The sequence below is a fragment of the Nyctereutes procyonoides genome, unplaced genomic scaffold, assembly GCF_905146905.1.
Source record: "Nyctereutes procyonoides isolate TBG_1078 unplaced genomic scaffold, NYPRO_anot_genome, whole genome shotgun sequence".
NCBI lineage: Eukaryota > Metazoa > Chordata > Mammalia > Carnivora > Canidae > Nyctereutes > Nyctereutes procyonoides.
Genome location: NW_026575157.1, coordinates 3,109,488 through 3,135,026, shown reverse-complemented (window position 1 = coordinate 3,135,026; position 25,539 = coordinate 3,109,488). Strand labels below are relative to the sequence as shown.

General features: G+C 39.7%; 1 long non-coding RNA gene across 2 annotated transcripts in view; it reads right to left on the bottom strand.

Moving 5' to 3' along the window:
* LOC129502322 (uncharacterized) overlaps positions 1–19,742 on the bottom strand; it is a 43,650-nt gene extending 23,908 nt beyond the window's left edge. Inside the window, exons 1-2 of one of the 2 annotated variants that reach the window (XR_008662937.1) lie at positions 19,435–19,742; positions 11,570–11,659 (exon numbers count right to left, since the gene is read on the bottom strand). This is a non-coding gene — a long non-coding RNA (uncharacterized LOC129502322). Of the gene's footprint in view, positions 1–11,569; positions 11,660–14,116; positions 15,034–19,434 lie in introns of those variants that run through there. The other variant, XR_008662936.1, reaches the window with a different exon arrangement.
* Positions 19,743–25,539: the final 5,797 nt, after the last annotated feature.

The window sequence follows — 25,539 nt, the reverse complement described above, 5'->3', positions numbered from 1 at the left end:
GGCCTGGTTCCCAATCTATAGCTCCTTCTACTCTGACTGCTGCCATATGCTATGGAAGTTTCAAATAATACATGAGACTGGCAGGAGTGATCAGGAAAGGCTTTGTGGAGTGGGTAGAATTTGGAATTAATTCATGGATAAAATTCTATCAAGATAAGGAGAGGGTAACTGGCCCAGTAAAGCTAGTACAAGGGCTTGTGTCCAGAACTGTGGGTTGCACCAAACGAACCAGCTGAGTGAGACAGAAATGAAAGAACAGTGATTTATCTCAGGGTCAGCCACTTGGCATGTTTCAGGAGACCTCAAAAGCCTATCTCCTATATCTCTGGGCAGTCTTAAAGCTACATTCAAGTTTGTTGGGATTCCCACTGGAACCGGAGAATCCCACTAGCAGCAATCAGAGCCCAAATACCTTCCAGTTTCCAGTGTCAGCAGCCTTGTTCCGAGCACCTCTCTTCCTGTGGGAAAAAACTCTTCCTCACTAATACTTACATATTCAGATAGGGGATGAGATGAAAAGGACAACATGCATAAACCAGGCAAAAAGTAGAAGTATGATGTGGGATAAGTCCTCAGGATGCTGGGGCCTTGGGAAGGAGAGGAGAAACACTAATCAAGATATGTAAGCATGAGGTGCCTGGCTGGCTCAGTTGGGAGAGGATATGACACCTGATCTTGGTATCATGAGTTTGAGCTCCACACTGGGCACAAGCTTACTTAAAAAAAAAAAAGAAAAAAAGATGTGTAAGCATGAGGTGATTTCTCAGGACACTGGTTCTCAGCTCAGGCTTCATATTAAAATCACCTAAGGAGCTTCTGAAAAAATACCAATGCCTCGTACCTCCACAACCAATGGAATAAGGAACTAAAGGGTAGAGTCCATGCATCACTACATTTTAAAAGCTCTCTGGGTGGTTCTACTGTACATCTTGGGTTGTGAACCACTGATCTAAAAAGACAGGGACTACAACATTATTTACAATAATCAAGACATAGGAACCACCTAAGTGTCCATTGATGGATGAATGGGTAAAAAAATTGTGATATTATTGTGATTTTATTCAGCCATAAAAAAGAAGGAAATTCTACCATTTGAGTGAGACTTGCCAATGGATAGACCTTCAGGCCATAATGCTAAGTGAAATCAGTCAAAGAGGACAAATACTGTACAACCTCACTTATATGTGGAATCTAAAAAACAAACCAAAAACCCACATTCATAGAAATAAATATTCAGATCTGTGATTACCAGAGGCAGGGGCTGAAGTGAGAGGGACTGAATGAATATCATGAAAAGGCACAAACTTCTAGTTATAAGATATATATGTACTAGGGATGTCATACACAACATGATGATTATAGTTAACATTGTTGTACAGTATATTTGAAAGTTGCTAAGAGAATAAATCCTAAAAGTTCTCATTGCAAGGCAAAAAAATTTTTTTTAATTTTTCTGTTTTTTTCAATCTATATAAGATAATAGAAATTAAATTTACTGTAGTAATCATTTCATAATATATGTAAGTCAGGTCATTATGCTGTACATCTTAAACTCATATGGTGCTGTATGTTAATTATATCTCAATAAACAAAAAGCTAAAAACAAAATGGCAGAGCTTGAAGATTAAAAAAATGCAATATAAATGTGCTGGAGCCAATGATTTGAGCTACAGATAGCTGAGAACAGAGTGATTTCAATCTATGACTGAGAAGTTGAACAAAAGAGGCCTAAGTAGTCCAAGGAACAAGTTAAAGGCATGAACCAACATCTGGGGGTGACACCGAGGGCTCTTGGCTGTGGAGAATCTTTTTTTTTTAATTTTTTTTAAATTTTTATTTATTTATGATAGTCACAGAGAGAGAGAGAGAGAGAGAGAGAGAGAGGCGCAGAGACATAGGCAGAGGGAGAAGCAGGCTCCATGCACCGGGAGCCCGATGTGGGATTCGATCCTGGGTCTCCAGGATCGCGCCCTGGGCCAAAGGCAGGCGCCAAACCGCTGCGCCACCCAGGGATCCCCGCTGTGGAGAATCTAAGTAGTAAGCCAATGTGTGCCAGGCTAGATCCACTGATTTTTAAAAATATATACATACATAAAACCTATTGTTATATTCACTTTTCAAATAAGGAAGCTGAGTCATGGAGAGGTAAGGCTGCCCAAAGCTCTTAATAGGACATTTGCTCAAAAATAAATAAATGAAAATTAAATCAAACTGATTTTTATACAGGCAATGGAATATGTTTGGTTGAATTAGAAAATGTTGCCATTTTTGTAGGCTGAAAACATTTTAATACGGGCAATTCTACAGGGCTTATCCTAATACATTTCCACCTGATCTTGTCTTTAGGTATGGTTCTTATTCTATCGTTGTTGCTCACATGTTTATACAGAAGATCTGTGTTATGGCCTGATATTCCTCTGTAACCTCCTTCTAAATACTATTCCCAACACAGCAGAATTGTCTTTATTCATACGTCAACTTATCTTTCTGTTTGCCTCATATCAACAATCAGTCCCACTTGATAAAGAGTGTAAATCAAGGGATGCAGCATAAATAAGTGACTCTCCCTGACAACAAAATCAGACTAATAAACCTTTTATAAGCTATCAACCCTAGCAGTGAGAACTGAGATTTATTTAACTAGTTCACCTTCCAAGTTTCTTTGAGAACAAGGGCAAAACTGGCAGTAACATGCCAGACACAAAGTCTGCAAAATTAGTTCTCTAAATTCTTTTAAAAAAGCAGGAAAGTAGAGCAAACTTTTCTCCCATTAGAATGTTATCCTAGAGGAAACTATGCTGGCTCTAACATTGGTTCAATAAGTAAGATGATGTTATGGAAAGTTTAATATGATGACCATCCTTCCTATTAACTCTATTCTCCAACACATGGTACTGTTTTTTATTCAGTCTCACTAGATTGTCTTGAATAAGTTTCATGAGGCCAAAACCACCTCGGTATTTTTTTTTTTAAGATTTTATTTATTTATTCATGAGAGACACATACAGAGAGAGAATCAGAGACACAGGCAGAGGAAGGAGCAGGCTCCATGTAGGCAGCCTGATGTGGGACTCAATCCTGGGACTCCAGGATCATGCCCTGGGCCGAAGGCAGACACTAAACCGCTGAGCCACCCAGGGATCCCCCACCTCAGTCTTATTCAGCCCTTGATTATAACAGCATGGCAAAGTGTATGATGCAAAGGCTGACAAGTATTTGGGGAAGAATAAATTGATCAAAGCAGGAGATGATATAGTCACAGTACAAACAATCTAATCTAATCTCATCTTGCCTAAACTGGCTGTGTGATATTGGACAAGTTATTTAAATTCTCTGGGCCTCCCTTTCCTCGTGGGTGAAAGAGGAAATTAAGATTGAATCCCTTCTCAGCCCTGTGATTCCAATGCACAGAAGAAGCTGTGATTGTGTCTTGTGAACCAGTTAACGTTTCTTAGTTGTTTCTACACTCTTTCCTTTGTCTGTTCATCAGCCTTCTCTATATTTACCCAAAAGCACACCAGAGAAGGGCAGGGATGCAAAATTATGAATCAAATTACAACGAATTTTCAGGAGGTTTCTTGAGGTATCTGTGTTTCCTTGATCATGTTAGATTTACAACAAGGTTCATTGGGACAAAGCCTCAGTATGCAGAAGTTAGGTTCTCTGTGCATTGCCTGATTCAATTTAGGAATAATTTCAGAATCATATTTCCTTCCATGAAGCCCATATTTTCATTGCAGTACAGAGAAGACTCTATTCTCTCTCCTTTTAAAAACAATTTAAATCTTTTTTGTGAAAAGCTGGTTTCTCCTTCATGCAAGGAGACCAGATAAGAGCATCTCCTTAGTGAGACCAAACTTTTGAAGTTCTCTGTCCTTGTAAAGAGACATATCCCTCAACTGATAAATAGCATATGGTCCACTCCATTCTGAAGGAGGAAAAGTGACCCCAAACACCCTCTCAACTCTCTATTTACCAATATCTTCATATTCCTTTCTACAAGGTTATAAGTTGCATCAAAAGGACTATAATATAAAAGAAAAAGAAAAGAACTGGGGACCAGAAAACAGAAAAACCTGGCATTCTCCATATCTACTGGAAAAGCCTTGAACTCTGAACTCACATCCCTATACATGTCTAGACAGGTAAGATAAAGAGGTCTTAGACTCTTATTTCCCTAATGAAATTTAGATAACATATTTGAATTGTTAATACTTTTTGGAACATTTCATTGTTTTTATGAAACAGCTATAAAAGAAAATACCTCTGTCCCGGTCAAGAATGAAAATGCCACATACCTGATGATCCTGTGATTTACTACTGTGTAATAGAGCAATCCAAGCCCAGGTAGCTCAAAGCAGTACTCACTTTATGATATGTAGTGGCTGTAGGTAAGCCACTCAGATCACCCTCTAAGACTGAGGCCCTCATTCCCCCACCCCCTAGGGAGTGCTAGCAGAAGATTGATGGTTCTCAGCTAAGTTCCTCCTCAGCAATCACACTACTGCTAAAGAGCCACCTTGTCCAATGGGCAGCCCCCATGTAATTACTGGTCTTTTTCATGGGATTGGCTGATACCCTTTTGATGACTACATTGCAGTTCAAGCCTTCCTCTGTGCAATCTGACCTCTTTCTCTCCCCCGTAAAAATTGAACTCAAGTGCAGTCGCCAATAAGTCTTTGCATGCAAAGGTCTATCTCAGAGTTTGTTTCCCAGAAAACTCAGTCAAAAATGTAACAGCAACTGGGGTGACAACAATGATGAAAGAAGTCTATGTTTACTTTGGAAGCCCTGAGGGTGACTAGGTGAGGCGGAATCAACCACACAGGGGCACTTGTTAGTTACACTTGCTCCCATCAGGGAAGCCTCAGAATGGCAACCACACAACCAAGGGAAATGGCTCTGAGTGCTTCCTGGGGTCAGCCTTGTTCTCTATTCCATTCAGTGTTGTGCTGGAAAACTGGCTCTGTGGGGGGAAAAAGAGACCTTACTGAAATCCATGAAATAGTTTGGCTGGTTTCAAACTATTGATGTTTAACCACTGGGCTCATCAAATTCCTAAATATTTCACAATAAGCTCTTGGGGAGCCACCCTCAGGGCACCATTGCACATGAGCACACAAGCTGCTGAGACTTGTGGAGCAGCATGAACATGAAACTTTCGGAAAATCTGATATAAGCTTGTCAGTGGCTTAGGCTTGTTGTGGCACGAGAATTAGAAGATCATAGTAACTAAGCTCAGCAATCAAATGCTGAGTGAATCTGAACACAAAGTGAATACAGAGAATAGAAACTCCCAACGCGGGAGAGTAAAAGCTAAGGATGCAGATGCAGTGACGGTATACAGACCAAGAAGCAGTAAAAACTATGAATAAGCAGTAGGGAATGAAAGGTACCCAAATGTGGCAAGATCAGCAATGGAAAGACACTCCAAGTGATAAAGAGACTGGGAGAGCAACTGAACTATCTTAGTGATGGGGCCATACCCTAGAGAGCAATCAGCTTGCACTGTGGACACGGTGCCTGGAGAAAAGCATTTTACTGCAGACAGTGGTGTAGAGCTGTCTGAGTACAATGCCTGCTTGTTGCATCTCCATCTTCCTCATTTTCACATACGTTCTCATGATCAGCCCCTATTATTTGAAGCAATCAGATAGGATCTCTGTTGCTCGCAAAGACACGAGTTTATTAACCCTAGGTCACCATTTGAACTAATAGCCACAAGGCAGAAACAAACTCAGAGTATGTACAAAGGTTGTTGACATCATCAGAGGCAATCCAAAATAGAAGCAACAACCAAGACAGTCATTTTCTTCCAAGGGTTTAAATATCCATCAGGAACAGAGTGATTTTTAAAAAAAAAAGATTTTATTTATTCATTCATGAGAGACAGAGACACAGAGAAAGAGGCAGAGACACAGGCAGAGGGAGAAGCAGGCTCCATGCAGGAAGCCCGATGCAGGACTCGATCCCGGGACTCCAGGATCATGACCCGAGACGAAGGTAGACACCCAACCGCTGAGCCACCCAGGCATCCACAGAAACAGAGTGATTAAATCATTTCTTTACCCTGCTAGTGAAGGGAAGGACTGTTAGGGTCCTTCAGTCACTCTTCCAACAAATAGTTATGAATGTCTAATTCTAGAAGACAACAGTACATGTTGGGCTCTGGGGATACAATAGTAACCAGAAATATACATAGATTCTTCACCATGGAGCCTAGAGTTTAGTGGAAGAATAAATATTTTATTTTAAAAAAAAATCCAGAGAAAACATAGAACTCAACTGTGCTAAGTGCTAAGAAGGAGAGTTAGATGGTTCATGAGACTTCACAGTGAGGTTGAGGGGACTGGCTTCTGTTGGGGAAATCAGGGAATTCCCTACGAAGCAAAAAGGTATTGAGATCTGAATAATGTGTTCCATTATGTGTTCTAAGAGGAAAGAGTATTGAGGAAAACTGAAAACAAGATGTACCAGACCAGGGGCTCCTGGGTGCCTCAGCTGGTTAACCCTCTGCCTTTGGCTCAGGTCATGAATCCCAGGGTCCTGGGATCAAGCCCTACATCAGGCTTCCTGCTCAGTAGGGAGCCTACTCCACCCTCTCACTTGTGTTCCCTTTCACTCTCTCTCTCTCTCTCAAATAAATAAATAAAATATTTTAAAAAAGAAAAAAAGTTGTGCCAGAGCATATGAAATGGGAACGTGAGGACTGGCTGACTTTTGGATTCAAAGCAGAGTCCCACACCAGCAGTATGTGTATCACCTGGAAGCTGATTAGAACTGCAAAAATGTCAGGCCCAACCCAGATGTCTTTATCTACCTCATTCTACAGTTTAACAAGATTCCCAGGTGATCTTTATAATTTTAGCATTTGTGATACAAAAAGAAGACTGGAGTGGCTGCATCTAAGCAAGTAAAGGGTGAGGCATGGTGTGGGCCACGGCTGGGCAGGCAGACAGAAAAAAACCACCCAGAGTTTCACTGGCCACCTTGATGAGTTTGGCTTTATCCTAATCCTAAAAGTACTGGGAAGTCACGAAGTATGGATGTGTTGGGGGAAGTAGATAGGGAATCTAGCTGCTTTATAGAAACTTATTAGACAGGAGTAGCATTACACGTGATTTGCAATTAGACTATTACAATGGTCCAGGCAAGAGAATGTGCAAATTTAAGCTCTGGAGATTGAGATGGAGTTGGAAAAAAAGTAAATGGATCCAAAAAATATTTAGGAAATAAAGTTAACAAGACATGATAATGGTTTGGATTTGGGGAGGAGAAGTGATAAAATACAGGATGCTTTCAGACATACACAAATGATTTTCATGGTGTTTGCTAATTTTTACTATTATATTCACAGCACCAACAATTATGCCATAGGTACCCAATATTTGTTGAATAAATGAAGGACTAAACTGAAAAAAAAGTCTGAGGCATAGGTTTAGGGAGAATATCATGAGTTAGGCTTCAGAATTGTTGGGGGCTAAATAGTGTCCCGCAAAAAGATATGCTGAGGTCCTAACCCCCAGTACCTCTGAATGTGACCTTATCTGGAAAATTTGAAGATGGGAATCAAGTCAAAATGAGGTCATATTGGATGAGGGTGGGCCCTAAGTCTAATGACTGGTGTTCTTATATGGAGAGAAAGATTTGGAGACAGGCAGACACACATGAGGAAAGACAGCCGCTTGAAGATGGAGGCAAAACTTGAAGGGATGCTTCTACAAACTATGCATGCTGATTGCAGACAACCACCAAATCCTAGAATAGAGGGGAATGGAACAGATCCTCCCTCAGAGCTTCCAGAAGGAACCAACCCTCCTGACACCTTGATTTCAGACTTCTGGTCTCCAGAGCTGTGAGAAAATAAACTTCTATTGTCTTAAACCTCCCAGTTTGCGATATTTTGTTACAGTGGTCTTAGGAAACTAACAGGAATGCGTTTCTGATATCCAAGAAGAAGTGTTTCTTTATAAGTGGTTTGAAATTTGGGTCTGAAACTGAGCAATTACCCTAATGATGTCTGTTAAAACACAACCTATTTTTATTAAGGTAAACACCATTGATTATATTCCTTTTAACCATGGTGCCCTAGGAAATATGGGTATCCACCTTTGTTGTAAAGAACAGTCTGTAAGATCCCAAGCACCCCTTTGGCAATCTAAAGACTGAGAAAAGATAGATAAAAAAAGAAAAGGAAATGTTATGAAAGAAAACAAGGTAAAGAGCATCAAGAAAGTTGTTCTACAGGAGTGATTCAACTTCTGTTTCAAGGCTCAGAAGATGCTTTTCTTCTGTTTGAGATTGGTGTGTTATCTAGTGACATGGCTACAGTAGGGACCCAGAAGTCTCTTGGAGATTTCCTCTAATTCAGTCATCACTTTTTAGGAAGGCCTGGGAGATAACCTTTCTGGGCCTTTCCTAGGATGTATTCATTATCAATTCCCTCTAAGATTCTAAAGGTCATCCTTATTTACCATGGGCCAGTCTACTTTGCAGATACCAGAGATCAAATTATTGCAACAAGTTCATCATCCATGCTGTTCTTTATCCAGCACAGCCTCCAATATAACTGTGCTTGAGTCCCAAAAAGATTAACTGACTGGGAATTTGGATTATCTGGGAATGAAGAACTCTTTATTCATCTTGCCTGGGTGGGTTTCTATAGGTTTCTGTGCATGATGGCTAATCCACTCCTCCTCCAGAGCTGGCCAAGAGAGATTACCGTAGACTGGTCCTAAAAAGAGTATGGCCTTGAGCAGGATTATGAATTAATATGAGCCACTAAAGGTCAACAAAAAACAAAGACATTTCACATACAGACAATTTCAAATGACATATGCTTCAAGAGTTCACACCTAGTTCCAGTCATCCAGGGCTTGAAAGCCTATCTTCATAGATATAATGCATAAGTAGTACTAAAGCGTTCCAAGTCTGTCTACCTAATACAGTCAAACTCACTGAATGTGATCATAGCTGATAAATGATTACTGTAGGAAACTCTATCATGAACTCCCTCTTAGAATTCCTGGAACATACAGACCTGACAGCCAAATCAAAGGGGCCTCCCTCTTCTCCCCCCGGTCCTATCCCTTACTACCTGCCTCACAATCAGAAGTAAATATTTTTACAACTCTAAGACAAATCAAACAAAAATCCTCCAGGCAATACACAGAAATGGATTTGTGCAGTAGACAACTACAGCTGGTCAGGGAGCAATGGTTAAGGGATCTCTGGCTAGGCCTCTTTCTCCTACTGAATCTTACCTTTCTCCTGGACTCCCCTTACTGCCAACTGCTTAACTAGACTTCTGTGCCACATGTATCCTCTCTGCAGACCTAGCCATGAACCAAAACCTTGTTGTTCTCCTTCCCCAACAACAACAAAAACTAAAATAAATTACAAAAGCATGAGTAAATGTTTAATTTACGTGCCACCACCAAAGTGGCTCATGCATCAGGGAACAGACTGCTGCTAATACCTAGGAAGCAACTGTTACTCATTTGGCAAGCCCGGGCCCTCCTCTTTCTCTGGCTGGAGAAGGTGAAGCTAGTCTTCCTACCTCAGCACTTGCTGCTGAGTTCCTGTTAGCCATGAGCTGACTCATGCAACCTCACTAAAGCACAAATAAATGTCAGGCGCACTGGAGTGGGCAGAAGAGAGAAATAATTTCAGACTCTGATCTTTGCTCTGATAAAGAGTGTTCAATGTCATCAAGAAAAAGGGATGGTGAGAATTTGAGGAGGTGGAAGCCAACCCTGGTGATTGGGCTACACTTACTACCTTCTTTCATGTCCTCTTTAGAGGTGCCTGAGGCTGTGCAGCCAGACTCCTTCCTTATCTCTTTAGATATCCACAGTGGGCAGGAACAGGGAGAGAGCACCCCCAGCAGGCTTAGACTTGCTCCATAAAAGCAGTGAGAACATGGATTCCAGCCTTTAAGATAATCTCTTCTTGGGAGAAGATCAAGCAAGCAGAGATTTTTTTAGCCAAGGAGCAGTGGTTCTATCTTTGAAAACTTTGCCTGGTTGCAGCTGTTAAGCTCAATTGATCTGTATCAGGGAAGGGATGTGAACCTGTAGGGAACTGAGAGTACAAAGATAACAAAAATGTAGAAAAGACAAATAGTCTTAGCTACTCCTCACTTATCTCCTATACAGAGTGTCCATGAAGATTTAAGAGAAATCAAAACCAGCAGAGGGACAAGGAGAGAATTGGGTGGGTGGGGTAGAAAGTAAAAAAGGAGGTAGGGGAGAAAAAGCAAAAAGAGGAGGAGGGAAAGGGGGATGAATGGAAGGAAGGAGAATAAAGGAAGGGAGACAGAAGAGGATGAAGTGATTGAAGAAGAAAATAATGAGGCTTCGAAGCTAATGCTGAACTCCCTCTGGGGCTTCCCCCGCCCCTAGATCTCCTGCTCCCTGCAGCTAAGGCCTCTAATGATTAATTCCAGGATGAGCTTTTGCCTGTCCCTATTACACAGTCAGAAAAAGGTGATAGCCTTCCTTCTGATATGACTCAGAATTGACTCAAACTCCTAGGACAGGTCCTGGTGACCCAGTAAGAGAAACTATATCCATGGTTTCCCAGTGGCCAAGGTTCTTTTGCTACTAAACAAACTATGGATTTATTATCATTTATTTTCCAACCACATATTTTGATCCTGTGGGTTTCCACCTGACTCTCCTTGTTTCTGATTAGCTATTTTCCTAATACTCCAGCCCCTTCTTCTAAACCTGCCATCACCCACTCTTAACTAGAGGAATAGAATCTCTATCCCTCCCCCCTTCTAGTTCATGACTTGCTCCTGTTACCTATTCTTCTTTCTTGGGTCTCAGAAATAGAAATCCTCTGGTTACAGAGGGGAGGCTGGGTGGAATGGGTGAAATAGGTATCAGGCATTAAAAAGTACACTTATCATTATGAGCACTGATATTGTAAAAAATTGTTGAATCAGGGATGCCTGGGTGGCTAAGCCGTTGAGCATCTGCCCTCAGCTCAGGGTGTGATCCCCAGGTCAGGGATTAAGTTACACATCCGGCTCCTTGCAAGGAGCCTGCTTCTCCCTCTGCCTATGCCTCTGCCTCTCTCTCTCTCTCTCTCTCTCTCTCTCTCTCTGTATTTCTCATGAATAAATTAGTAAAATCTTAAAAAAAAAAAGAATTGTTCAATCACTATATTGGATACTTGAAACTAATATAATACTGTAAGCTATACCAGAATTAAAATTAAAAATGTAATTTAAAAAAGACATTATATATAGAAATCCTCAGAATCTTCAAAAAAAATCCAAATAAGCCAAATTCAATAGTACATTAAAAGGACTATACACCATGACCAAGACATATTTATCCCTGGGATACAAGGATGATTCAACTTCAAAAATCAATGAATATACCACATTAACATAACAAAGAATAAAAATCACATAATCATCTCAATTGATGTGTAAAAGGCATTTGACAATATTCAATAGCCTTTCATGAAAAAAACACTCACCAAACTAGGAATAGAAGGAAATCGCCTCAAAATAATAAAGGCCATATATGAAAAACCCATAGCTAACATTACTTACCAGTGAAAAACTGAAACCTTTTTCTCTAAAACAGGAACAAAGTATGGATGCCCCTTCTCACCACTTTTATTCAACATAGTACTGGAAGTCCTAGACAGAGCAATGAGGCAAGAAAATGAAACAGAAGTCATCTAATTTGGAAAGGAAGAAGTAAAATTATCTCTGTTCACAAATGAAATAATCTTATACATAAAAACCTTAAAGATTCCACCAAAAAAAATTGTTAGAATAAATGAATTCAGCAAAGTTCAAGGATACAAAATCAACATGCAAAAATCAGTTTTATTTCAAAGGAGTCACCTTGTTTGAGTGATGAATGGATAAATTAGTGAATGAAAATATAAACAAATAAATGAATGAACTAAGTTTTAAAAGAAGTATATGGATAAAGAAGATACATGTATACACGTGCACACACACAAAATGAAGTATTATTACTCAGCCATAAAAAAAGAATGAAATTTTGCCATTTACAATGACATGGATGGAGCTAAAGAATATTATGTTAAGTGAAATAAATAAAAAAACAAATACTACATGATTTCACTCATATGTGGAATTTAAGAAACAAAACAAACGAGCAAAGGGGAAACAAAAAGAGAGAGGGAGGCAAACCAAGATACAGATTCTTAACTGTAGAGAACAGAGGGGAGGTAGGTGAGGGGATGGGTAAAATAAGAGATGGGGATTAAGGAGGGCACTTGCTATGATGAGCACCAAGTTTTGTATGGAAGTATTGACTCACTATATTCTACACCTGAAACTAATATTACACTGTATATTAACTAACTGGAATTTAAATAAAAACTTTAACAAAAAGAAAAAATCACTACAAAAAGAAAATTTAGAAAACAATGCCCTTTACAATAATATCAAAAATAAAATAAGAATAAACACAACTAAGAAATTGAAAGATTTATACATCAAAGACCCAAGTGTCCATCAACAGATAAATGGATGAACAAATTATGGTTATATATATAAAAGGAATTCAGCCATAAAAAGGTACATGCTATAGCCTGGATGAACCTCGAAATCACTATGGTAAGTGAAAGAAGCCAGATACAAAAGTTCACATATTATATGACTCCATTTATAGGAAATATGCAGAATTGGTATTATAAAAAAAGAAAAGAAAGAAAAAAGATATGTGCAGAATTGGTTTAGTCATATAAACAGAAAGCAAATTAATGATTGCTAGGGAATGGGAGAAGGGGAAAATGCAGAAGAATTCAATAGATATAGAATTTTCTTTAGGTATGTTGAACTAGACACAGGTAGTGGTTGCTCAACATTGTGAATATAACAATGAATGAATGCCACTGAATTGTTCACTTTAAAATAGTTAATTTTAGGGGCACCTGGGTGGCTCAATAGTTGAACTTCTGCCTTTGGCTCAGGTTACCATCCCGGGATCCTGGGATTGAGTCTCTCACTAGGCTCCTCATGGGGAGCCTGCTTCTCCCTCTGCCTATGTCTCTGCCTCTTTCTGTGTCTCTCATGAATAAATAAATAAAATCATGAATAAATAAATAAAATGTTTAAAATAGTTAATTTTAGGAGTGCCTCAGTGGCTCAATTGGTAGAGCCACTCTTGATCTCAGGGTTGAGTTCAAGCCCCACAGTGGATGTGGAGCCTACTTTAAAAAAATAAATAAAGGGGGGGGATCCCTGGGTGGCGCAGCGGTTTGGCGCCTGCCTTTGGCCCGGGGCGCGATCCTGGGGACCCGGGATCGAATCCCACGTCGGGCTCCCGGTGCAGGGAGCCTGTTTCACCCTCTGCCTGTGTCTCTGCCTCTCTCTCTCACTGTGTGCCTATCATAAATAAATAAAAATTAAAAAAAAAACAAAACAGACATAATGTTTAAATAAAAAATAAATAAATAAATAAATAAATAAATAAATAAATAAATAAAGGGGATCCCTGGGTGGCTCAGCGGTTTGGCACCTGCCTTTGGCCCAGGGCGCAATCCTGGAGTCCCGGGATTGAGTCCCACGTCAGGTTCCCTGCATGGAGCCTGCTTCTCCCTCTGCCTGTGTCTCTGCCTCTCTCTGTCTCTCTATCATGAATAAATAAATAAAATACTTTTTAAAAATTAAATAAATAAATAATATTTATTATTATTATTATATTATTACTGCACCTGGGTGGTACAGTCAGTGAAGCATCGAACTCTTGGTTTGGGCTCAAGTCATGATCTCAGGGTCATGAGATTGAGCCCTGCATTTGGCTCAGCAGAGAGTCTGCTTGAGATTCTTTCTCCCTCTCCCTCTGTCCCTCTGGCTCATACTCCCTCTCTCTCTAAAATAAATAAATAAATCTTTAAAAATAAATAAATCAAATAATTAATGTTATGTTTGTGAATTTAACTTCAATAAAAAAATAAACCATTGTATATATTCAGAGCTCTTGGATCAGCAATCTTTTACTATCTAACTAGATTAGATAAGACAATTGGGACTATATTGGGACTATAAATCCCCCTTTTAAAATCCTACCACCTTGTATGCAAATGTGTGGACATCCACACTTTATTATTTACTTACCTCATTTCATGCTAAGAAAATAAGGTGTCCGTCTCATATAAGGTTAACTCTTCCAAATCCCTCCATCTTTCTTTCAAGCTCTCATTCTGCCAACTTTCCTTCTTCTCTTAAATATTAAATTTCTTTCTCTTCTTTTCTCTTCTTAGCCTGTAAATAGTATCAAGCATTCTCCACCCCTCAAAAAAAAATTCCACTAATCTTGTACTGCTCTCTATAATTTGTCTCCTTCCACTCTCTGCCAGGTTTCTCAAAGAGCAGTCAACACAAAGTGAAGTCACTTCTGCTTCAACTTGCCTCCTCAGGCTCATCAGTGCCTCCATTCTATCAAATATAATGAATGTGTAAGTTTTTATTATAAAAATGATTCCTAAAAAAAATGATTCCTTTGATTGCTTCCCATGTTTTTTTACTTGATATTTTCTTGTTCCCAAGGGTCTGTCCACAGCGCACTCATGCTGCACGCTCTTGGTGTAATGTCATCCACTTGAGGTTTTAACAACTACCTACGTGAAAATGAAGAGTCTCTAATCTATACCTCTGAGACTTTTCCCAAAGCTTCAGATACATATGCTCAATTTCTTACTCAACCTTTCCCCTTGGATAGCACAGGGAACCTCAGACTCAGCATGTCTAATATAGTATATCAAACTTTACACACAGTTTTCACCTTTTGGGGCACCTGTAAGGTGCCTCAGTGGTTGAGCATCTGCCTTTATCTCAGGGCATGATCCCGGGGTCCTAGAATAGAGTCCCACATCAGGCTCCTCTCCAGGAGCCTGCTTCTCCCTCTGCCTATGTCTCTGCCTCTCTCTGTGTGTCTCTTGTGAATAAATAAAATCTTAAACAAAAAAAACCCCAAAAACTTTGTCTTTCTGTATTTTTCTCAGTCACCCAATTAGCCAAGCCAAAAACCTGAAACTCACCTTTGAATCTTTGCAATACCTTCCACTCTTTCCTTTAAATGTATTTTAGAGGGACGCCTGGGTGGCTCAGCGGTTGAGCGTCTGCCTTCAGCTGTGGTCATGATCCTGCGATCCTGGGAGAGAGTTCCACATCGGGCTCCTTGTGAGGCATCTGCTTCTCCCTCTGCCTCTGTCTCTGCCTCTCTGTGTGTCTTTCATGAATAAATTAAAAATCTTAAAAAAAAAAAAAGAAAAGAAATGTATTTTAGAAATCACCTAATTCTGCTAATTACACCTCTTAAATATTTCTCAGGATTGATCAAATGATGAAATCATATCACTCCTTCCTTCAAATTCTCCAATGCCTTTCCAACACAATTGGCATAAAATGAAAATTCCAGGGCCCCACATTTGGCCCTCATTCCTGGCCTCTAGTCACATGTGTCTTTTAATGTTCCTTAAACACTCAAGTTCATTCATATCTCTAGGTTGTGCCACTTGGGGTTTCCTCTTCCTGGAAATGTTTCCTGTCAGCTCTTTCTTCATATCCACTTCTCAACACAGAAGACATCTCTGAGAGTCCTAATCTTGTCCCCACCACCTTTAATAAGCAAACTCTCTTGGACACATCATCACTTTTATTTTCATGGCACTTACCACTATTTGAATCATCTGATTTATATATTCTCCACTGTCTCCTTTACTAGGATAAACACTTACCATTTTGGAAAAATTGTACTTGTTTAACTTGGTTTTGGTCCATTTCTCCCACTAGAATTTAAAAGGTATGAGAGCTGAGACCTTGTATATCTCTATATAAGGCAACTCTAGTCCTTCTTCTGGTAGATCATGGATTCCTTCCTTACCCTCCCGGTGTGATTTTGATGATGTCCCAGCATGCTTTATGACTGGTCTTAACTGAAATATGACAAAGAAAAAGACAAAAAAACTCTCCCCATTCACTTTCTGAGAGGAGTCTGGAGTTCCCAATTTCTGAGTGCTGCTAAAATTATCTTAGCCTTCACAGTGATAGCACCGTGTTCACATAAATACTCCATGACTCAACATTTATTAGGCACCTTCTATGTGACTGGTACTATATTAAGGGTTGTGTAGGTGTGACATTGTGATTTATAATAAGAAATACATATTTGGTCTTTGTGCCAGCTTCTGGCAGAGACCTCCTAAAACTCTTGTAATTTCCTAAGTGATGAGAATGATAAAGACATCTTTTGTTACGTGGGTGAGTGACTTTTAGAAAGCCTCTAAGTAACCTAAAGATGGGGCTGTTTGCCAGAAAATCCAACCATGTGTTAGAGGGTTAGAACTTTCAATCCTACTTCCCTTACCGCCTGAAAGGGGAGAAGGGCTGAACAATGAGTTCCATCACCAATGGCCAACGATTTAATCAATCATCTAGGTAATTAGGCCTCCATAAAAATCCAAAAGGAAGGGATTTGGAGAGCTGCCAGGCTGTGCACAAGTAGAGATGTGAGGAAGAGTGGTATGCCTGGAGAGGCTTGGAGAATCCATGCCCTTTCCCACATCCTTGACTTATGTTATCTCCTCATCTAGCTATTGGTTCTCAGCCTTTAAATATCCTTTATAATAAACTGGTAAACTAGTAAGCAAACAGATTTCCTGAGTTCGGTGTACTGTGAGCCACTCTAGCAAATTAACCAAATCCAAGGAGGGGGCTGTGGGAGCCTCTGATTTATAGCTAATTGGTCACAAGTACAGATAACCGCCTGGATGTGTGACTGGTATCTGAAGTCCAAGGAGGGAATCTTGGAAACTTCCAACCTGCAGCTGCTTGATCACAGAAGCACAGGTAAAAAGCACAAATTGACATTTGAAACTGAGGACACTCTCTTGCAATGAAGACTTTTTTGTTTTTTGTTTTTTAAGGGAGAGAGGGAATCTTAAGCAGGCTCCATGCCCTGCACAGGGCCTGATGGGGGACTCAACCTCACAACCCTGAGGGGGGCACAGAGAAAAAAAAAACTGACAAAGGTGAATGGCTACAGAATGATGGGGATTTTGTGGCTGAAAGCCTTGAACATCATGGTGAGGAATGTTGATTCCCCCCCCCCCCCGAAGTCACTGATTCCTCACACTTGTGCTCAACTGGCTACTTAAGAATTACCTGGGGGTGTCTGGGTGGCTCAGTCAAGTAAGCATTCAAGTACGGCTCTGAGCTCAGTGCTGAGTCTGCTTAAGATTCTCTCTCTCTCTCTCTCTCTCTCTCTCATTCTCTCTCTCCCTCTCCCTCTGCCCTTCCCCTCAATGCTATAAATAAAATCTTTTAAAAAAAGGAATTTTCTGGATAGCTTGTTTTAAATACATATTTCTGGGGTCACATCTGGATAATCTGAATAATCTGATTCAGACCACTTGTAATGGACCCCCGGAATCTTCCTAAGAAATTCATAGGATGAGCTCAGGTTGGAAATCATGATTATAGAAAATGGAGGAAGCCCTTCTTAGTCTTGCTTCACTGGCATTATCAAGATCCAAAACTGGTCAGTTCAACCTTCAGGAGTTTCCCAACAGGACAGGAAGTAGAATGTCATGTATCTATTAGAGAATGGGCTGTAGATATAGTCCAGCTATTACTCTCCATTGTCTAGCGTCTTGGGCACACATTGTCCATTGGGCCTGCATCCTTCTCCCATCCTCACCATGTACTCAGTGCATGCAACTGGGCTTCTCAGTGTCTTCATCAGCAATCCAGTTTTCCCCTAGACTTGCAGCTTCTGGAAGAACCCCAAGTTACTTGGTTGGCATCTGACAATCTGCCTAACCCTAACACTTCCCTCTCTGTGGGACTGAACTTTCAGTGAAGGTTTTACTCCAAAGCAAAGAGAACCCAGGGAACATTTGTCTTTACCAGGATTATCAGAGTTGTGCCAAACAAAGGTTTATAATAGAAGGATGGGTCTATGTTTCAGGAGGATGGATTACAAAAAAAATAGAGGGAAATGCAGGAAAAAATTTAGAAACTGCTCCAGTAGTTTAGAGGGAAGACATTGAAGAAATGTTCAAAGCAGCAGCCAAGAAAACGAGAGGAAGGGAGTGTGATCTTGGGCACTGATTAGGGGCAGAAGGAACAAAAGATGATGTCAAGGTTTCTAGTTTCTAAAACAAAGTAATGTTTTAGCTGAATTAGCTACTTGCTTCCATATAATTTGTTACTCATTTTTAAATTTTACTCCAAGTTTTCATTGTGTGGGGAAGCACCATTATCAAGTGATATCTCAGTGTGTCTCAGCCCATTTGTGAAAACACACTGTAAGTACCAAAGTGTTGAAAGTCTTTCTCCTGGCCTGAACTAGCTTTTTCCATCACAAATATCAAAAGTGTCTGGAAATGCACAAAGCAATCATTTCAAGCACCCAAGTAATACCATTATTCTGAACCCAAAGTAATCCCTTCAAGTGTTATTTTAGAAAAACAAAAAGCATTAATAGTTCATCTTAAAGATGCGACTCCTTTCACATACAAGATTACTGGCCTAAAAAAAAAAGTGGCAGGCCGCTCATCTTTTTGTCTCCTTTTTTCTTCTCCACATGAGTATTTCAGCTTTATTTAACAATTTTACTTCTAATTTGAACTAATTGAATTCAAAAAAAATTATTTATTTGACAGAGCGAGATAGCACAAGCAAGGGGAGAGGCAGAGAGAGAATGAGAAGCAAGCTACCTGCTGAGCAGGGACTGAACACTCTTGAATATTCAAGAGAATACTTACTTCTCTTGAGATTCTGAGAGATGTGCATAGTTTTAGGGAATAACTTAAAATTTAGATTTACTTTTGGACCTTACAAGTGTCATTCAATTTATAGAGCTATTGTCCTTTAAAAAAAAAAAAAAAACCTCTAATGTCCAATTGTCCTATCTTGATTCCCTAAAAGATTATAGCTGCCTCATTTAATGTGCTTGAAGTTGCTAAGTAGAACCGATAGTAAAATTAAGCAGTAAACCTGCTGATGTAGAATTCTTCACTCCTAATTTGGCTAATGTCCAACTCTAAATTAGAACAAACTAAACCCTCAGGTTTTATTTGCAAAGAAATGGACTCAAATGCTGAGCTCCCAAGCTCCTGAAATGTAAATTTGCCTCTCAAACTTGCCAGCCATAACCACTGGAGAAGTCACTAGGAACCTGTAAACAAAAGCAACTCTTCCTTTAACCAGAATTTTATTTCTTGTGGCTTTCTTCTTTCACCAAAATAAGGAAATGATTACTAAACTCCACTTCTCTTATGTCCCCCAATCACTTTCCTACTGCGGAGAGAACTTGTTAACAACATGCACTACAAACTTATTTTCCTCTTTGATGAATTCATTTTGGTCTCGTGTGTTTCAGGAAAGAGGTACAACCCCTCTTCCCAAAGAATAGATGAATAATTACTTACAAATAGGAAGCATGCTGCTGGCCAGAGGAAGGGAATTGCCAACTCCCTCCTTGGGATCATGTCTGCCCGCCAAGCAACAATTAACAGTAGGCTGCCCATGATTTTCCACACTCCAGATTCAGAGGGAAGGATACTCTTCTTCGTTCAGATAAACCATAGAGGAGAGAAAAATAAAGGAGCAGCAGGTGTGGCCTAATTCCCTGTGGCCTCAACTTCTGAGAAGAAAAACCTCCTACACCTGCATGTAAGAACAAAGCTCAACTACAACAGGAATTTGGAAGCCAAGGCCAAGTTACCAGCAAGGAGTTTGTAACTGCCTTAAACAAAGTTGCAAAGTCAGCACAAGCTAGGACTTGATGGGATGCTTGAGAGCCCAACATCTCCCCTCTTTGTCTTCTTCCTCTCTAGTTAGTGTTTAAGAGTAGAGATGGCATGACCTGATGACAGAGTTCTCAGGAAATTCAAGAAGAAATGCTTCTGTGGAAAAAAACTAAACTTATGGATCTTCTTAAAAATGCTCTCACTTTTAGTAAAATCCTGTGAAGTGGTGAATGGAGCAAATCCAGCTATATCATCCCCATGAAGAACGGGGAGATAGGATGTAAATGAGCCAGAAGCATCTATACTCCAAGCCTGACAGCCACATCAGATTTTTAACCCTTCCCATAGGGGCACACAGAGGCTCCACATTACCGGTACTGTGATTGAAGCCTGTAAATATTACATCACCAGCTCAAGGTCAAATGACTAATATAAGGCAGAACCTGAAATCTGAACCTAATATGGCCAAACTTCAAACCTGGGGTTTGTCCTTTGTCCTACTGGCTTCCAAATGCTGGCCCCTGGGCTTGTGGTAGCCTCGCCATTCTCAGGACCCACTTGTGCAGCACTGTCAGGAATGCCTCAGCCACAGGCTCTGGGAAATTTAATCCCATCAGTCTGGAATGAGACCTGAGAAACTGTGTTTTTTAAGAAATCTCCTTGACATTTTTCTGCTGCCAGACTTGGGAACTATGGCAGTGTATAAGTCTCCTGTGTTTGTTTGTTTTTTTTTATTTTTTCCCAGCAATTAATTGATTTTATGGAAATCTTACCTCATCTCCTAAAACAAAGTATAATGCATCTGTCACTCTTAGGAAATGTATCTGCTCTTTCTATGAATCATGGAATCTATTTTCAAAATATTTAAAATTCCAGCAGTCCTTTAGAAAATATCTTAGGTTGGGACTTAGGGGTGCTTCCTTATGTTCAGAAAGTCCATTCTAATTTATCACCCACAATTGTCTTGCCGCAAAACTCTATAGTTTCCTGCAGGGTTCCAGATTTTCCTTACTTATTTGTGGCTCACCATGCCAGGGCAACTGATGCGCAGAGCAAACTCCCCATCTCTCAGACATTTTTGATTTACTGCACCTTCAGGGCTTTACTTATTTTAGACGTAGGCCTATGCATATGTTTCAACCAATTTTCTAAAATACACTTCCTTCCTAAGACAGCTGTTATTTTGGTTCTTGCTAAGGACTGTTGAGCATCTCTTGGGACCTGAGGTGAAGCTTTTTATATCCTTATGCTCTCCAGTTAGAGGTTCTTTTTTCCCCACCATGTCCTGGTCTCCAAAGCTATTTCTCCTACTCCCTCACCTTTTATCTGTTAAGGGATCCACCGCTAGAATAAAGCAAGATTAAGCAAACTATGATCCTGGGGCCAAATCTAGCTCGGCACCTGTTTTTTTGTAAATAACATTTTATTGGAACACAACCAGCACCATTCATTTGCCTATCTGTGGCTGCTTTCACACTACGGTAGCAAGTGAATAGCTCCTAGTATTTATTATCCGGTTCTTTTCAGAAAAAGTATTTACTATCCGGTTCTTTTCAGAAAAAGTTTGCCAATCCTTGGACTAAAGGAACATTTCTAATGAAAATATTTATAAACTTTACCCTGATAGAGAAAGACCACATATACCTCCAGGATCACCTCAAATCATATATGCTATGAGAATTTTGTTGTTTGCCTGTTTTTCTTTATTTTTAATCCATAACTTTAGGGTACAACATTCATATTCCTTTTTCAATCCCATGTCCAGATTTCATTGGTTATTAAAGAGGTACTATTAGGAACTAAAAATGATAGACAATCTTGTTAATAAAAGCTATTCTTTAATATATAATAAATCACCTTGTTACTTGTGTGAGGTTAACGGGTATGGAAAAGACTATGTGAAAATCTATTAGTTTGTCATCATTCTCTCCAAGTAACCTTTCCTCCATCTACTAAAATGAATCTCGGTTTTACCACTTTGTAATTTGTATTGCTGATAAGAAAAAGAAACAATTTTTCTTTTAATTTTTTCCAAGCTGTTTTGATAACTGGCGATAGTACAAAGTAATATTTAATAAAATATTAACCCAGGAAAATATGTTTTTAGGGGGGAAAAAGTCTCATTTCTTTCCATGAAAATAAAAAAAACAACATGCCAGGGTGCCTGATCCTGGAGTCCCAAGACTGAGCCTCCTGTGGGGCTCTGCACAGGGAATCCGCCTCTCCCTCCCCCACTGCCTGCCACTCCCCCTGCTTTGTTCTCTCTGTCAAATAAATAAATAAAATATTTGAAAAGTATATGCCTTAAAAACCTCATCACTATTTTCAAATCCCACGAAAGTTACTTTAAAAATCATGGAGATTTGATATTTAATGATTGTAGAAAGGCAACTGGCTTGTAAGTGAAATCTGCACCTTGTCTTTACACTCACAATACTGGCCAAGTTATTGAATTTAAAAGTACCAGCGCGCCCTCTTGTGGTGCACTGCAGTTACTATTCTTTTCTACTAATCCTTAGAAGTTCGGTATGAACCGTTAAATGTTATGCAAGTCACTTTACAAGAGACCACTCGATCTTACATTTCATCTGTACTGATTCCTATGGAACAATAATCAATAATACATGCTGGGACTTGCAGAATGAACTGCTAAAATTACACCGGGCTGTAATGAAATATGATTATCACTGTTTGCCACCCACCCTGAGTTCCCAAGAACAGAAATAAACCTATCACCCATTTTGATCCAGACTACACCGTAGGAGGAATAAATAAATAAATAAATAAATAAATAAATAAATAAATAAATAAATAAATAAATAAATAAATAAATAAATAAGTTTATCACTAGCATGTTGGGGCATATCAGTTACTCTAAAGAATTTTGAAAAAATAGGGGATCCCTGGGTGGCTCAGCGGTTTAGCGCCTGCCTCTGGCCCAGGGCATGATCCTGGGGACCCAGTATCGAGTCCCACATCAGGCTCGCTGCATGGAGCCTGCTTCTGCCTCTGCCTGTGTCTCTGCCTCTCTCTTTGTGTCTCTCATGAATAAATAAATAAAATCTTAAAAAAAAAAAAAAAGGAATTTCGACCTACTCCCCTTCCCAATGTTCCCAATGTGAGAGTGTGGCTATATACATAAGTGTAAATATTTTTTATTAAAGAGCACATGAAAAATTCCCTAAGAAGACAAACAAAAAGGCTTTATGAAACTCAAATCTATGTCCCAGTTTCTGGTTCCTTCAAGGGGAGCTTTGGGTACCTGTTCTAGCCACTTGACCATGCATTCAATGGTTTGGACTACAGTGCAAGCTCCAAGGATCCCCTATGTTATATTTTGGCACTGATGAGACCAACTACCCATAATGTCTCCTCTCTGCCTTTTTCTGTTGTTGTTACTTTTTTTTTTTTTTAAGATTTCATTTATTCATTCATGAGAGAACCTGATGTGGGACTCGATCCAGGGACTCCAGGATCATGCCCTGGGCCGAAGGCAGGCGCTAAACCGCTGAGTCACCCAGGGATCCCCAACTTTTAAAAAATATGTACAAGTCCTACTACTTACCAGCATAACTGGAAACCCTTGAGCAAGTTACTCATTCTAATGTTCTTAGTTTTACTTTCTCATCTGTAAAACGGAGGTGTTAATAATGATAGTCTGCCATAGCTGTCATGAGGATTAAACACAGGATGAAAGTTAAGGTACCTGTCATAGGGCTGGGCACATAAGGAGAGAGTCATCACTGTTACCATCAGTATTACTATTAGGTTTCCGAAGATATTTCAACACTGTGATTTCTTGATATTCTTCTTTTTTTTTTATCACTCTCCACTTTTCCAGTATATTTTTGGTCTGTTTTATTAAATTTTTCGTTTATGTTTTCCTTTTATATTGCCATTACTGTGTGGCAATAGAAAAGCTAGATTTGAAAGTGTGGGTTCTTGGGGCACCTGACTGGCTCAGTATGCAGAGCATGAGACTCTTGATCCTGAATTCAAGCCTCACTTCAGGCATAGAGATTACTTAAAAACAACCAAAAAAAGTGTGGGTCCTTGTTTCAGAATCCTGCATTTCAATTGACTTGCACTTCAACTGACACATTAAGACTGCATCACAGGGCCCAAACCTAGACGTGTAAATGTTGGAGTGTCTCAGTGCTAGTCAGGTATGAATCTCTGGACAGTCTTTTTATTGGAGAGCTGAAAAAGACCTTTTGACAAGATGTTTCAAAAGTATGGAGCAAAATATAATGAAGTTCTTCCTGTTTGTCTTTTCAATGGTCAGGAGATTCTTCTGCATTTGTTTGGAAGTTTCTTTTTTTTTTTTTTAACTTATTTATGATAGTCACAGAGAGAGAGAGAGAGAGAGAGGCAGAGACACAGGCAGAGGGAGAAGCAGGCTCCATGGAGGGAGCCCGACATGGGATTCGATCCCGGGTCTCCAGGATCGCGCCCTGGGCCAAAGGCAGGCGCCAAACCGCTGCGCCACCCAGGGATCCCCTGTTTGGAAGTTTCTAATGCAAGTTGCTTTTGTGGAAAAAAATCTTTCACATCATGGATCTGTCTATATTAGAAGAAGAATAAACATTAAATATGGTACATTATTAGAACAGACACTCCAACTACTGAGGGTATTTTTTTGTTCACAGTTTCATCAAACATCAATAATGACTTTTTAGGTCAGCTCCAGCTGAAAAGTACTTTAAAAAAATTTTTTTTAATTTATTTATGAGACAAGATGAGTGTGTGCACAAAGTAGGGGAGGGGCAGAGGGAGAGGGAGAAGCAGACTCCCTGCTGAGCATGGAGCCCATGATCCTGAAATTATAACCTGAGCCTAAATCAAGAGTCAGACACTCAACCAATTGAGCCACTCAGGTGCCCCAAAAAGTACTTATTTTAGAACCCTTTATTTTTTGTTTCCCTAGCAATGTTATGCCATCACATCAAGATCCATACACTCACATTTAGTGCCTAAACATGCTTCTTGATTCTTCTTGTACAACTTATGTTTGGGGATATTTCAATCTCTTCATTAGGTGTAGCAAACCTAAACCATGCAAAAAAGAGGGGAGGGGCAGGGAAGAGAGAGATGCTTTTCAATTAGCAAACTCCAGACAGTAATTTTTTAAAGATTTTTTATTAATGCATTTGAGAGAGAGAGCAGAAGGGGGGGGACAGCAGAGGGAGAGGGAGAAGTAAGCTCCCCACTGAGCAAGGAGACCAATGTGGGACTCCATCCCAGGACCTTGAAACCTTGACCTGAGCCGAAGGCAGACACTTAACCAACGGAGCCACCCAGGCATCACCAGAAAGTATTTAATAAAACAGATTTTACCTATGCTCTCCTTGGTATCCACGATTGTTGTCTGTTACCTAGGAATTAAATGTTGAGTTGCAAGGTATGATCACTATAGTAACCAGAAGGGCACTGGAACGTTGAAAATGTGGGTAGATGTTAAATTTAGATCAAAGTGAATAAATGTCACATTATCAATCCTATTCCTGTAGGAACTAATTGTCTTCAACAGATTTTCCTTATATATCACATGAAAGGCCCTTTTTTTCTCCTTTGTGCCAATTTTCAAAACATTTAAATTAGCATTTTTTGTTTGTTTTCAGAAATCACCAGTTTTGGTTTTTCAAACTGTAACTTAAAATAACCATATCCCAATGCTATTTAGCTTTCAGTGGATGACAAATAATACAAGTCTTGTATTTTCTGGATACACACTTTTAAGCAATCCTTTTTTTTTTCTTTTTTACATCAGAAATGCACCATCTG